At 32.3% G+C, this 13895-nt stretch overlaps 1 long non-coding RNA gene across 2 annotated transcripts in view; it reads left to right on the top strand.

Moving 5' to 3' along the window:
* Positions 1-9350, top strand: part of LOC132723943 (uncharacterized) — a 52619-nt gene extending 43269 nt beyond the window's left edge. For both annotated transcript variants that reach the window (XR_009624816.1, XR_009624817.1), the window contains exons 3-5: positions 2447-2543; positions 2926-3052; positions 9010-9350. This is a non-coding gene — a long non-coding RNA (uncharacterized LOC132723943). The remainder of the gene's footprint in view (positions 1-2446; positions 2544-2925; positions 3053-9009) is intronic.
* The last annotated feature ends 4545 nt before the right edge of the window (positions 9351-13895 follow it).

Genomic DNA, 13895 nt, shown 5'->3' with positions numbered 1-13895 from the left:
TGATGACGTAAAATGTGACCTCATTGTTTTAGTTTGTGCACGTGCACATGCTCAGCGGGCTGATAACTAGTTCTCGGCCCCGGGCCGCAAACTCATAATAGGTCACGTGACACTCATAATCAGTTGAAATCATAGGCGATTTTGTTACTATATATAGTAACAAGTGTATAAAACAGCATTAATACACTTGTTACTATATATATTACTATATCAGCTCTGTATTACAGCTTTAAAGAATTTGTCAGATTGCTTGTAATTACTCTGAGGAGTACAGATAATTATTACCAGTCTTGCTCTTGATATTATTGGTAAAAATTCATCGAAAAATATATGATATACATTGTATATTGAGAAAGCATTAAAATTTCGTTCTATATGTGAGACAATCTTGTTCGAAACGAAAGTTAACAAGAGACCTCAACTAGAAATACATTTTCTATTGTACTTTCTTTTTTACAGATTATTAAACCTGATTTATTTTGATTACTGATTCTAATGTTGTACAATACTTTTCGGATAGTTTAATGTTTAATTGTGTCAACATTATCCACCTAATATAAAAGTAAATTCCGTGAGAATTTATGATAAAGTTCCACATGGATGTAGGCGGTGTAAGTAACTTCAGGCAAAAGTTCATAATATGATCTAGTAAATTTTCACATAATCTTTTCTGATGGCCATAATGCCTTACTTTGGTGTATTAAATCGTATTTGTATAATAGTTTAGGGACCTTTCCATTGAAAATATATCAGAGTTAAATTGTATACAAATACATGCACAGTGCAGCAAGTGGGTGCAGGTATTAGTTACCCCGCTCCAGATGATTTCATATTTTTCTGGGGTATAAGGGATAGCGATAGAAATACCATATTCAGATATTTGTTCATTGGTTCTTTTTTCTGTGATTTCATATTGTGACAACAAGGAGCGTATTTTTATGTTTGCGAATGATAAGTCAAAGGCCTGCAAGCTCTGTGGTATTTTCTGATCTTTGGAAATCTAGTATATCTGTATGTATTTTCCTGTATAAGTTTTTTTATATACTATAATTCATCTTGAACGGCACCGAGTTGCAGCGACTGCCTTGCGTTTAGATTTTTTTTTGCTCTAACAGTAACGAAATTTTGCATGACCAGAGTTTCTAAATCATTTTGTACAGTTTTTCTGACAGCCACGCTTTATCCTTTCATATCGTGGCTAATCCTTAAGAAAAAAAATGTTAAAATCGCTTAAAAGTCTTTTAAAAAATGGTTGCCTTGACTGGCATTTGAACCCAAGACCTCGAGATATTTTGTTCACGGCGAACCTGTTGTTCAACGCTGATGTAAATAATTTAACGAAAATCTCGCCCGATTTGTATATAATATTTAAGTACTCGACAGTCAGATTTATTTGTATAATACGCCATAGTGACATCGCAAAAAAATAGCGCTTTGTTTACGTGGATTCGGGGGCTTAACTAATAAGACCGTTTCTTATGGTCGAAATTGATAATCGATCGTCGACTGCCCTAAATTCTTCCCTGTTTTTGAGTCAACATCCTTAATTTTTTATTTAAAAAAATGTTTATTTAAGCGGTGTTTCATTCCGATCAAATAAATCCGAAGCTTTACGGAAGTAGCCGAGCAATTTTCATTGATTAAAATGATATTCATCCGCGTATTTTGTGTTTGTGCATTAATTGACAATTCTATAAGCCAAAGCTACTTTTAAACTTTAAATTGGCTGGATATTTGTCACAAAATAAAAATATTTCTTTCTTTTACATCGCTCATTGTAAGCTTTCTTGAGAACTACTTTTTGTTGTTAGGGTTGCAGGGAAGCGCTATTCCAGATATTGAATGTTGGCACTGTATTTCCTGATCTTCGATCAGAAAATACAAAAAGAGAAAGAACATCAAAACACTCGGCAATCTGATTTATACTCGGGGGTTACCCTCCTCGTACAAAATCAGATATCCTCGTGTTTCAATGCTAATTCAATTACAATGAAATATTTCGGGGAAAAAGAAGCTGTAAGGGCACAGCTATAAAAGAATTTCTGAAATAGATCCCGGACACGTGATAAGATACCAATGCCTCTCTTTTTTGGTGGCACATTTCTGCCAACAGTTAACCATATAATTATCGCGTTAACTATCTGACTACCTATTTTAACACGATGACTATTTAATGTGTCAGAAGTTTGAATTTTTTTTGTAATAATCATTGACCGTATACTGTATCCGTTTGTGGTATTGTAAATCATATAATAGTACCTTGTTGTAGGAAATGATATATTCATGTACCTGCGTGTGAATAAAAGATATGTTCTATTAAAAATGGTCTGTAATAGTGAAATGTCGTAAGAAATATTTCTTAATAAATATAGTCAGTTTATAAAATTTTCTTCTTTAATATTTATTGGGTAATTTTTATATTTTAAACTGTTTTGTCTACCTACAGGTGTTTTTCAACGATTGAATCGGTTATCGTTTGTGAGCTGTCTTGTTGTGTGAGTAGATTGGTGATTGAAGGCAGATAACACTAGTTGCAGTGAAATGTAAGAATTTTTCTTGAGATGGTCTGATATCTGCGCTATATCAAATTTTTATTGGTATAATGATATTGCGGAGTGAAAAGTCTTGTATGCTATAAACATGCATGATAAATACGTGTGATAGAAAGTTAGTTAAACATTTTAAATGTAAAACAATTATGATATTAGAAATGAAAATATTTCTGTAAATTTAATTACAAAATTCATAAAAAGTAAGTTTCTTGTTTTACTTTTAAACCACAGCTCTTACATGTGCAGAAATGTGCATTAACCTTGCGCATTTCCAACTTACATTAATCCTTTTTCAAACTTACAAACACATTACTTTCATGTCGTATTCGTAGATTGCCTGACTTAAATGAAAAAGTTTTATCTCTACTTACAGGTAATTTTCAACGATGATAAATTTTTAGTTTGTCATCACACACACTTTTATCGGTTTGTGAGCTGTTCTTCTGAAGATTTCAACCATTAATCACGACGTTTCGGCCTGGCACTTATTGCAATGAAATGTAAGTAAGAAGTTAATACGTTATGGTGAAAACATTTTGTGTTTGTAAATGATAAAGAGAAATCAATACTCTTACTTCCGTTGAATTACTTGAATTACTTCCGTTTTTGCACATCTCCAAGTGTATACTCTAGATGGTGTGTGTGTGTGTGTGTGTGTGCGTGTGTGCGTGCGCGTGCGTGCGTACGTGTGTGTGTGTTTATCTATTCTCGCCATCTGTTGCCCATTTGGGCGAGTCTTCAAAGAATGTTTGTCATTTTTTTAGATTTTGGAGAAAAGCAAAAGATACAGAAAGATGCCCCAATTCCAAAAGTTTCTCCTGGTTTTCTAGCGTGCCAAGTGATTAAGCATTCATACACGGGACCTCCATTTAAAGTCTCATCTGACAAGACTATTTTAGTATTTTTGTTGGCCATCCCGGGAATCGAACCTGCCATGTCTAGATTAAAATTCTACAGCAGATATAATTGTGTTTTGAGTAAAACAAGTCGTAGAAAATAACCAGAGGAAAGAAAAAATCGATTTCTCAGGTCATTTGACCTGAGTTTGATTCTATATTTCACTTAAGACATGCTAAGTATGAGTATCAATATAATGTCACGATTTGACGTACTTTTTGTAAAAACAAATCACCGCGCTCACGGAAGAAATCGTTTCCCCAAGTACAGAAAAATCTAGTTTCTTTAGTAGTCCAAGATCGGCAGTTTCTTACACCTCTTCTCATTTTTAACAGACATCCGCAGCGGCGTGTACTGGGTAAAGAGAATACTGTGAATATACTGTATAATCACGGACTTTAATTACATGATATTAAATTAGAATCAGTGGTATAACATAAGAAAACTTAAAGACATAAATCAACATTTGAGTCAGTTTCCGATTTTTTTTCGCGTAATGTCATTAAAATTATTTTTATATCTTCAAATTAAAGTCCTTTTTATGACATAATTCAAATTTGTTTCATATGAGCTGAGAACCCGATTTTTTTACCAACTAAAAACTCGATTGTATCCCATATCGTGAGCATACTTAAACGTTTTCGCGAAAGTGGCACTTTTTTGCTTCCTTGGATTACATTAATGTAATTGAAACATATACATGACACTACAATGTATGTCTGTAAAAAAACGTTACCCACGAATGTGACACAATTAAAATTAATTACCGTGAGCATGTGCGTGCTACATGACCCTTTTTCTGCCTAAACGTTATATTTTGGAAAACTTAATATTCAAGGTATGTTTGCCAATATTGACCTGGGACTCATTATTTTTCGGAAGCTTTTTCGTTAGTTTTCATAATTTATTACGTTTTACTAACTGATTTTTAATGATAGGAAAGTTCTCGATACTTTATAAAACATCCCGATGACCTAGTGGTAAATATGTAAAATCCCAAAGTTTTCTCATATTCAGATGTCTTTTTTTCTCTCAATTATATGCAACATTAGTAGATGAATAAATTTTTATAAATTCTTGTGTCTTTTTAAAAAAAATCATAACTTTGATATATAGATGTATAGGTAAATTTTCATAATTTCATTTTGTTCAGTCGTAGTCAAGTTTCGCAAAAATATAATCTGTAAAAAGAAATAATGCGTCATTAAGATTCAAACCTACAACAATCAATTTGAAACTAAAATCTTAACCAATGTTGTGAGGCAACTGTTGTGTCCCAGGTCAATATGCAAAACAACAGAAAACTATGACAACATTATTATGCCGGGATGTTTCGGGAAACTGCTATACTGGGTCACTTCTTCCTTTATTAGCTTGCTTCATGAATCCATGGTGTGTATGGCGTAACTGATTGTATACACGCGTTTATTTCCCACGTGACTATAACTTTGATATTTAAGCTGCATTTAGTAAAAGAATAAAAATATTTTGTTGTCGGTAAAAAAACTATAAATTCTAAAATTAAGTTAATCTTTTTAACATTAATGTTGTAAATCTGATAAATAATTGTTCAGAAATAATGATTTAAAAGAAAAAAAAACCACGGTAACACTAAGGTTCGTATACGAACCTTTATACGATTATCAAGTCTATAGATAGTTCAGACATGTGCACAGGCAAATGGATCGCCTTATCGTTAATTTTTCAGAAATTTATAGTTGTTATCTGAAACACGAAAATGTTTCCCCATTTATACCAGGTGTAAAAACAATCTTTTTTGTTACAACTCCTCGGTGAACTGCGGTTAAACCAATAACAGCAGATATAATTCTGATTACTCTACTGAGTTTGTTTAGGAAATAGATATCAATTCTGAGTGCATTGTTGTAGAATAATGCACGGTTTGAGTTCAAATGCGTAGTAATTTAATCACGAAGGCCGATAGGCCTGAGTGATTAATTACAAAGCATTTGAACGAAAAACGTGCATTATTATACAATAATGCACGAAGAATTAATACCTATTTCCATTCTAACACGTCAAGAAAAAATGTAATTATTATTATAAAGTTGGACTTTATGTTTGGTGGTTAAATTTGTTTTCGCCTCAGAGTTTCCAATAGAAACGTTCTTTAAAGGCTGTTCCAGTGGGTTGATAAATCTGTCGTTAAATCTACCGTGTGTAGAAACATTTTGAGAATAACGCATTTTGAAAACGTTGATAAAACTTTGTTTGTTTATTTTATTTCACTCTATAATTTTTAAAGCGAAATACAAATTATTAAAAGTGAAATAAATGTAAAACTTAACTCGTTTGTGACATTAAATTAGCGTACTTGATTTGATTGTTTTGCACGTGCTGTTTGGCGCTACATCGTGACGTCACGTAAACAACACTTTAAACGCCTGTACAGCGTTAACGACTGAATTAAAGATATTGGTGTTCGGATTCATTTTCTTAGTTAGACCATTTTCTTTCATTCTAGATAGCTTTCACAAAAAAATTCGACAAGAAATGTTTTTATTTATCAGACGTTTAAAAAAAATGGCGCCCTCAATGTGAAAATACACAGAGAGGTAATAAGAACGGCGAGTGCATTGTTGTAGAATAATGTACGCTTCGGGCCTTCTTTGCTTATATAGGGTTAACGCACGTTTTTCCGTGTTATAACGTCTGCAGAGTCCCGAGGAACGGTTGGTGCCCGAGCCCGGTAGGGCGAGGGCTCCAACAGTTCTGAGGGACTCTGCAGACTTTATAACACGAAATTAACGTGCGTTGACGCTATTATAGCATAAAATTTTAAAACAGATTCATGATGTATATTTAATACAAAACACAATACTGGCATGCGAGCAGTTCCCGTACAGAAGCAGTACCCGTATTTTTCATTTAAACGCTTGATTTTTACTTGCAGTCTTCAAAAATTCATTTCAAATCAAGCAGATACATACACGAGACAAAATCTAAGTGTCAGTTCGGCAATACGTATAAAAAGTCTCATTTTAAATCACTTTCACCTGTGCGTTGTCAAAACGTGACCTTGTTTTCTCTGGGGGATTCCGTCCTTGCGCGCATGCGCAAAAATACTTACACGTGAGGCATGATAAAGGGTTTTCCACAAATACCACCTGTTTACAGATAAGTAGGCAATGTGATGAAAACTTGTTTAATTATCAGAATTTTGACCAATATTACTATATAAAATAATTTTATGGCTTTGGTGCGTAAAATAGCATGCATACAAGCATGCCATCGCATGTGAATGCGTTGGAGTAACGGTACCGGGTAATAGATATACGCGTTTAATCTACTTTCTATTTCCTGAATTACATCTATTTATCTCTTAGAAAATGGTCTGTTCAACAATTATAAATGAAAAATAGGTCCGATATAATAAAATTGTATAATTATAATGGGTTAAATTTTATGTACGGGAACTACTTCTCTTCATACAAAATAATGGATAATTTCGGTACCCCATATGAGGCCTCATAACTAAGGGTTATTCTATGTTTAGAACATGATGGAATTTCCATGATTTGTTTGACGAGCCGAAAATTGATGTGAACATTCAAATTTTGGTGAGTGAGCGTAATAAAAAATAATGTTTAAGTAACTACGATTTTTGTACGGGAACTGCTCGCATGCCAGTACATTAAATCCTTTTGCTTGGACGGTATTTATCCAATTCTACATGTTTTACGTATGCGTTTTATTTTTCCGGGGCCAACAACGAACCGAACGAAATTTTGAATTTTAATTGATATTGTAAAGCTTGACATTGGAGAAATATTATCTCAAGGAAAAAAAACAACAACGTTACATTACTCTTCCCAATACAAAACATGACCCTCAGAAATTCTTAGAATGATTTCAGATTGACGGTAGAAAAAAGATCAGTGACGTCATCAGAATCGGGGTTTTTCAAGCACACAAGTTTATAAAAAAAATCAGGCACTAAACATTAATCTCTCAAAGAAATATAAAGAGCATTTATCAACATAAGCATCAATAAAACAACATGTTCTCATATTCGTTTTGTGTTATCTTGTTTTGTAAGTTAATCGGAGGGTTAAACTGAATGCCAGTAATTTGTTTACATTGACAACTGTCCGTTTCTTAGAAAGGGCGACAACCAAGATTAAGTTTTCAAGTTTTTATTGATATCTCAAGGCCCAACTGGGCATGTGAGAAAACAACAATATAACAAATGTTTACAAAACAAAGTAAAGTGATACATAATTGAAATGGCAATGTTATGAACATAATTATGTACACAAAAAAAGAGAACAAAATAGAATAAAAAAAATAGAATAAAAATATAACATATTTATACTTAACAATTTAGAATCGGAGAATAGCGATGTATATACGCCGTATTTCCGGCATAGTTACTTGAATGCTGCTCGCCGTATTTAATGCGATTGAGGCCCTCGAATCAATAATTTCAATATAACAAGAGCGCATGACTCTTTGGCAAACAGGCCAAATCGTCATTTTTTTTGTTTGTTTACTGGGCCCTGTATGTATTGCGCATAGGTGAAACTGGGCTATAACAAGAGCGCGTGACTATGTTAACACATGGTTTTGGTCCCGTTATAACATGGGCAAAATAGAGAAATAGCCGATTTTATGCTATAATATAGAAAAAAATCCGATAGTGTTAGAATTATATTTTTGATAATCAATATTTGACCAAGAGGCGGAGTTTCGTCGCAACGAGGCTGATTAAATATTTATACTTAGAAAAGTAATACTTTTTGTGACCTAAACACCAAAATAGAAATCCAATCGATACAAAACCCCTTTAATTCTCGAAATGGTGTTATTTCTGTTTGAGTAAAATTTATTAGATGCAGCTTAAATGTATTCTGTACTATACGCGATTTTAATTGAAACATAAATGTTGTGCGATATCACGTTTTCACATATACTTAGACAGAAATTGCAATGTATCACATGACAACGCATTATGACATATAACATGACTATTAGCAAATAAGACGCGATTGTCATGAATCTTCAAGTTTTCGAAAAATACTCCTTTATAATATTCTCGGAGTAAATACACATACATGGGTTTCTTATTATACAAAGAATACACCTTCTGTTTTACATTAAGTCTGAAGAAAAGTGGAAAAACTACTTTTAGTAGTAGTTTTCTTAATTAGTATTTATTCCGAGATTATAATGAATAATCGTCGATGCGTTGCGATTGGTATGCTAACATAATACCCAACTCTAGAAATAAATGCCTGTAATAAATGTCTTGTGTCGTTTCGCATTATTTTGTGTATCGAATGTCGCCTTTCGAAGACTAAGAGACGACCAAAAACTAGATACAATACTTGGCTCGTACCACAATACTATATAGGACAAAATATGCATTTTGTTTTCTTTTTACATACCGTGTGTCGTCATATGTTTTGTCCTTTGTCGGTGTTGACCTCTAAGATTGGCATTTTGAAGGATATGCTTTTATCAATATTATGAGGTCATGCACAAAAGAAACACTGAATTTTCCAAATTACCTTATAACAAACGTTTTATCTATTTTCAGGCCAGTCATCACAGCTGACATGAAAGTGACAGTCGAAGTAAAATTGAATCGATAAATACGAACATACAAACTATTTAATAGTGTAAGAGGCTACAGTTATTTCAGCAAAATATATTGTACCGTGTATTTAAGTCGCGTTTCTTAAATAATAGTACTATAAGTTTTGAATAAGTATTTAATCCATGCAATATGAAGTTATTTAAAATTACACATGTGAATTAATAAACGTTCCTGTTGTATAACCACATACATTGAATACTATTTTTTATTTCTGTAAACGGTTTGTCAAATGTGATTTTCTTTCTGTATTACTGTTTAATAAATGTCTTCCCCACACGAAAGATTTTTTTTTGTACAAATTTGTTTTACCTTGTCGATAAAGCAGAATATTTCATACATTATTTTAGACCAAATGGAAATTATATAAAAAGTAGGAACGATATTCCAGAAATATTGGATTTACCTTGTCCTAAAATTAAAGGTATATCTTTACATCAATCAGAAAACCAGTGTCGAATTTTCCTTCAGTGCCTCACAAACGACAACGAAAATAAAAATAATTTAAGAGTTTTACTGCAGAATCGTCCAATCAAATCGATAGTGACATTTTCTTTTTATTTCTGCGCATTTTGTGTTGTAGATGAAATTTAAGGTTACGTGAGGCAAGGGAGTCCACTCTCCTTTCATTTCTTGAAGGCAATTTACATTCAATGTGGTCCGTGTGAAACAGTCACAAAGATTAATAGGTATATTTATGCCTCACAGACAGTTCCTTCTGATTTAAGATTCAAACCCATAGAAATTTTCCTGTACACGCCTAGCAAGACATTAAATGACATTTTTAAAAGATCTAAAATTAAAGATGACTACAACAAGACATTAGTTACAGAAATGTATCTTGTATGCCACATAACAGATACAATTCAATACATGAAATTCGGATTGCACTTTTATAAAACGAATTGCTGCCTTTCAAATGTTCACAAAAGATGTTTCAACATTACATTAAAAATGTTCATATTTGTCCAATTTGTAGAAAAAATCATAGAAATAAATATGCAATAGAGTCAAGTAGCGCAATTTCTTATCACCAAATGCTGATAAAAACAAGCTTTGAATTAGAAAGAAAAAAATATCGAGGTTTAGATTTACAACAATATATAAAATCTCTCTATAGTGTCCATGATCCTGAGAAAGTGTGACCTTGTCTGTTAAAATAAATTAATGTTTTAATGTTATGAGATTTTACCCAATTATCTTAATACTTAAACCCTTCATAAGACCATCCGGCTAGTAAGACCAACCATTTTTAAAGCTAAATAAAAAGAAATTAAAAAGAAAAACATTAAAACATTTCTTGAGGCATCGACATGAAAGGTGATCTATTTTTTGTATGATTTAATTATTTTTACAAACTGGCCAAAGCTTTGAGTTTAGTGCCAAATCATGAGGAATGTTAGAATTATATATTTTCTTCCGTACTGGCTCTCCTCGGACAGTTTATCCTGCCGAAAAGATATGGAAAAAATACTTGCAATTCAAAGTTTGTTTGCTACATAAAGATTATCGATTTACTCTTTGCAAACTTTTCTCTGTCTGATTGTAATAATATTGATGTGTTTTCATTGGCTTAAACCATCACGTTATCAATACACATAAAGGTGTGAACTAATTTCGTGTTCATTAAAATTATTCCGTTAATAGACATATAACAATCTTATTTACAAATGAATTAATAAAACAACAATCCCAGAAGCATTTAAGATAATAAAAATCATTGGAAAAAAATAAATGCATATAAATTGTAAATTTGTGTATGACAACTCACCCCCTAAACAAAACATAATAGACTCAACCAAAACAAGCGCCTGCTTCTTAACCTAACTATGTAGTTGCATGACCATGATTAGAAATAGCAACCAAATGCAAGAGGTAAACCTATTGTAAAAATATTACTATGACCACAGCAGATTTCGTACAAAAAAGGAAACTTTAAGGTAGAAAATGTAGGTGCTCATGTCCATATATTAAAACAGAGAAAGGATAACATCCTGGAGTTATCAATTTTAAACACTTGATATATATGTAGTTAGTTATATAGTAAAGTCTAATGGAAGGTTAAAAGGGGGACAGTATTTGTTACTGCAAGAGATATGCATTCAATGTTTAGACACACAACTCAATCTTTATTATTTGATATAGATTATTTGATATTTTTTACTTTTATACTATACATTATAGTTTTCTTTCTACAAGATAATGAATTCCATCCAAGTACCAATTAATAGGATGTAATATTCATTTTAATGGAAACTTGGAATTATTAATGTAATGTGCATACATGTGTATCTTAGTATATGGATATAATGTGTATTTCTGTATTTAAAGACTTGTGCACTAAATTTTATAGTGGGTGATTTGTGCCACATGAAAACCAACAAAGAACAAAAAGTAACCGGGCCCCAGATGAAAACATGAAAATATAATTTACCACAAAGTGGTTCGTTTATTGCATTTTCATGTTTTCGCCCGGTGCCCCTGATGCAAAATACAAATCAGCCTTCATAAAATTTCTTATCATAGAATAAAGGTTAGTTTTTTATCTGTACAAAAAATAGATATTGTACATGTATTAGTACAGTTATGTTCACTTTCAAATTGACCTGTTATAAATAATGGCACAACCAATAACTGTCTAAGCCCTTTTAAATAAAAATAATTATACAATATATAAATTGTTATTTTGTTATTTAAGACTATGAGTATGTAAGTGTTTTTTTCTTATTTGTTCAATTACGAATTAACCTACCTGTTAATTTAAAAATCTAAAAATATCTGTCACGGTTTAGAACTGTTCACTATTTAGGGGAGAAAATGTGTAAGCGGCCAGATAGCTCAATCACAGGTTCGTGTGAGTCACAGGTTCGAGTTCTGGTCAATCTGATCCTGTGACTGCATATAACCCTGAGATTTATTCTCTATGATCTGTAAACATCAGAAATTCAAGGACACAAATCAATATAGTGGGGAAATATGTTGTGGTTTAGAACTGTTTTATTATGAAAGAGAAAATGTGTAGCCAGCCGGATAGCTCAGTTGGTTTTCTGAAAGTCATGGGTACGAGTCATGGTCAGGCAGGGTTTAAAATGGTTTATCAACTGACACATGTTTGATTCATTTAACAGATTGTATTAAATTTGAAATGGACAAATGCAGTATTGCACGATACTTTTAGATCTACAAAAGGCATTTGATACAGTTGATTACACTATACTGCATGCACATGAAGAAGTTCTTCTTCTTCTTCATGATACTTCAAGTATCTGCCATAGGTAATGACATTCTTACATGATTCAAGTCTTATCTCTGAAAGACAGAGTTTTTTATCTGTACAAAAAATAGATATTGTACATGTATTAGTACAGTTATGTTCACTTTCAAATTGACCTGTTATAAATAATGGCACAACCAATAACTGTCTAAGCCCTTTTAAATAAAAATAATTATACAATATATAAATTGTTATTTTGTTATTTAAGACTATGAGTATGTAAGTGTTTTTTTCTTATTTGTTCAATTACGAATTAACCTACCTGTTAATTTAAAAATCTAAAAATATCTGTCACGGTTTAGAACTGTTCACTATTTAGGGGAGAAAATGTGTAAGCGGCCAGATAGCTCAATCACAGGTTCGTGTGAGTCACAGGTTCGAGTTCTGGTCAATCTGATCCTGTGACTGCATATAACCCTGAGATTTATTCTCTATGATCTGTAAACATCAGAAATTCAAGGACACAAATCAATATAGTGGGGAAATATGTTGTGGTTTAGAACTGTTTTATTATGAAAGAGAAAATGTGTAGCCAGCCGGATAGCTCAGTTGGTTTTCTGAAAGTCATGGGTACGAGTCATGGTCAGGCAGTTTCAGTCAGGGTTTAAAATGGTTTATCAACTGACACATGTTTGATTCATTTAACAGATTGTATTAAATTTGAAATGGACAAATGCAGTATTGCACGATACTTTTAGATCTACAAAAGGCATTTGATACAGTTGATTACACTATACTGCATGCACATGAAGAAGTTCTTCTTCTTCTTCATGATACTTCAAGTATCTGCCATAGGTAATGACATTCTTACATGATTCAAGTCTTATCTCTGAAAGACATCAGCTGGTGGATGTGGCTGGTACTCATTCTACTGCTGCTCCGAGTACCTATGGTGTCCCCTTGAGATTCATTTTAGGTCCTCTTTTATGTCTAATATGTCAATGACATGTCTGCAACCCTAAGCAATAAGCTTTTATTATATACTGATGACTCAGGTATCCTTGTATCTGGTAAAATAAATCTGAAGAAATTCTCTTTTATGGCATGAGTCTTATAAGATTGGTTAATTGACTATAAATTGTCTTTGCATCTTGGCAAGACAGATTCTATTCTTTTTGGTTTAAGTTTCAACTTAAACTGGGCCTAGCCTCCAAGTCAAATGTAATGGTACTGCTATAAAGTACACATCTTTTGTTAAGTATTTATGTGCTAAACTTGATCATTTTTTTTGGCGTCGCCTTTGATGCTTTGCATAAAAGCTTTTCTTGTATTACATTTGCTTGCTTCATAAATGTGGTATTCACTACAATTGTTGCACGAAAGATTTTTCAAAAATAATACATGTGCTTATTTGTTGATATTACATTTCAATTCCATAACAACTTAAGTCCGTTAATTCCTACATGTAATGAATTGTATTTTTGTTTGTTAAAATAACCATAATAAAAATTAAGATGATTGCTATTTCCAATAAAAAAACATGACTGTCCGTATATTTAAGATAGAGATTAATTAGTACTTGTATTAGCATAGATATGATCATATTATTGAAGCT

The sequence above is a fragment of the Ruditapes philippinarum genome, unplaced genomic scaffold (genome assembly GCF_026571515.1).
Source record: "Ruditapes philippinarum isolate M1 unplaced genomic scaffold, ASM2657151v2 ctg15754_1_1_1_1, whole genome shotgun sequence".
Taxonomy (NCBI): Eukaryota; Metazoa; Mollusca; class Bivalvia; order Venerida; family Veneridae; genus Ruditapes; species Ruditapes philippinarum.
The sequence above is the reverse complement of the archived record's forward strand: the minus strand, read 5'-3'. Positions and strand labels throughout refer to the sequence as shown.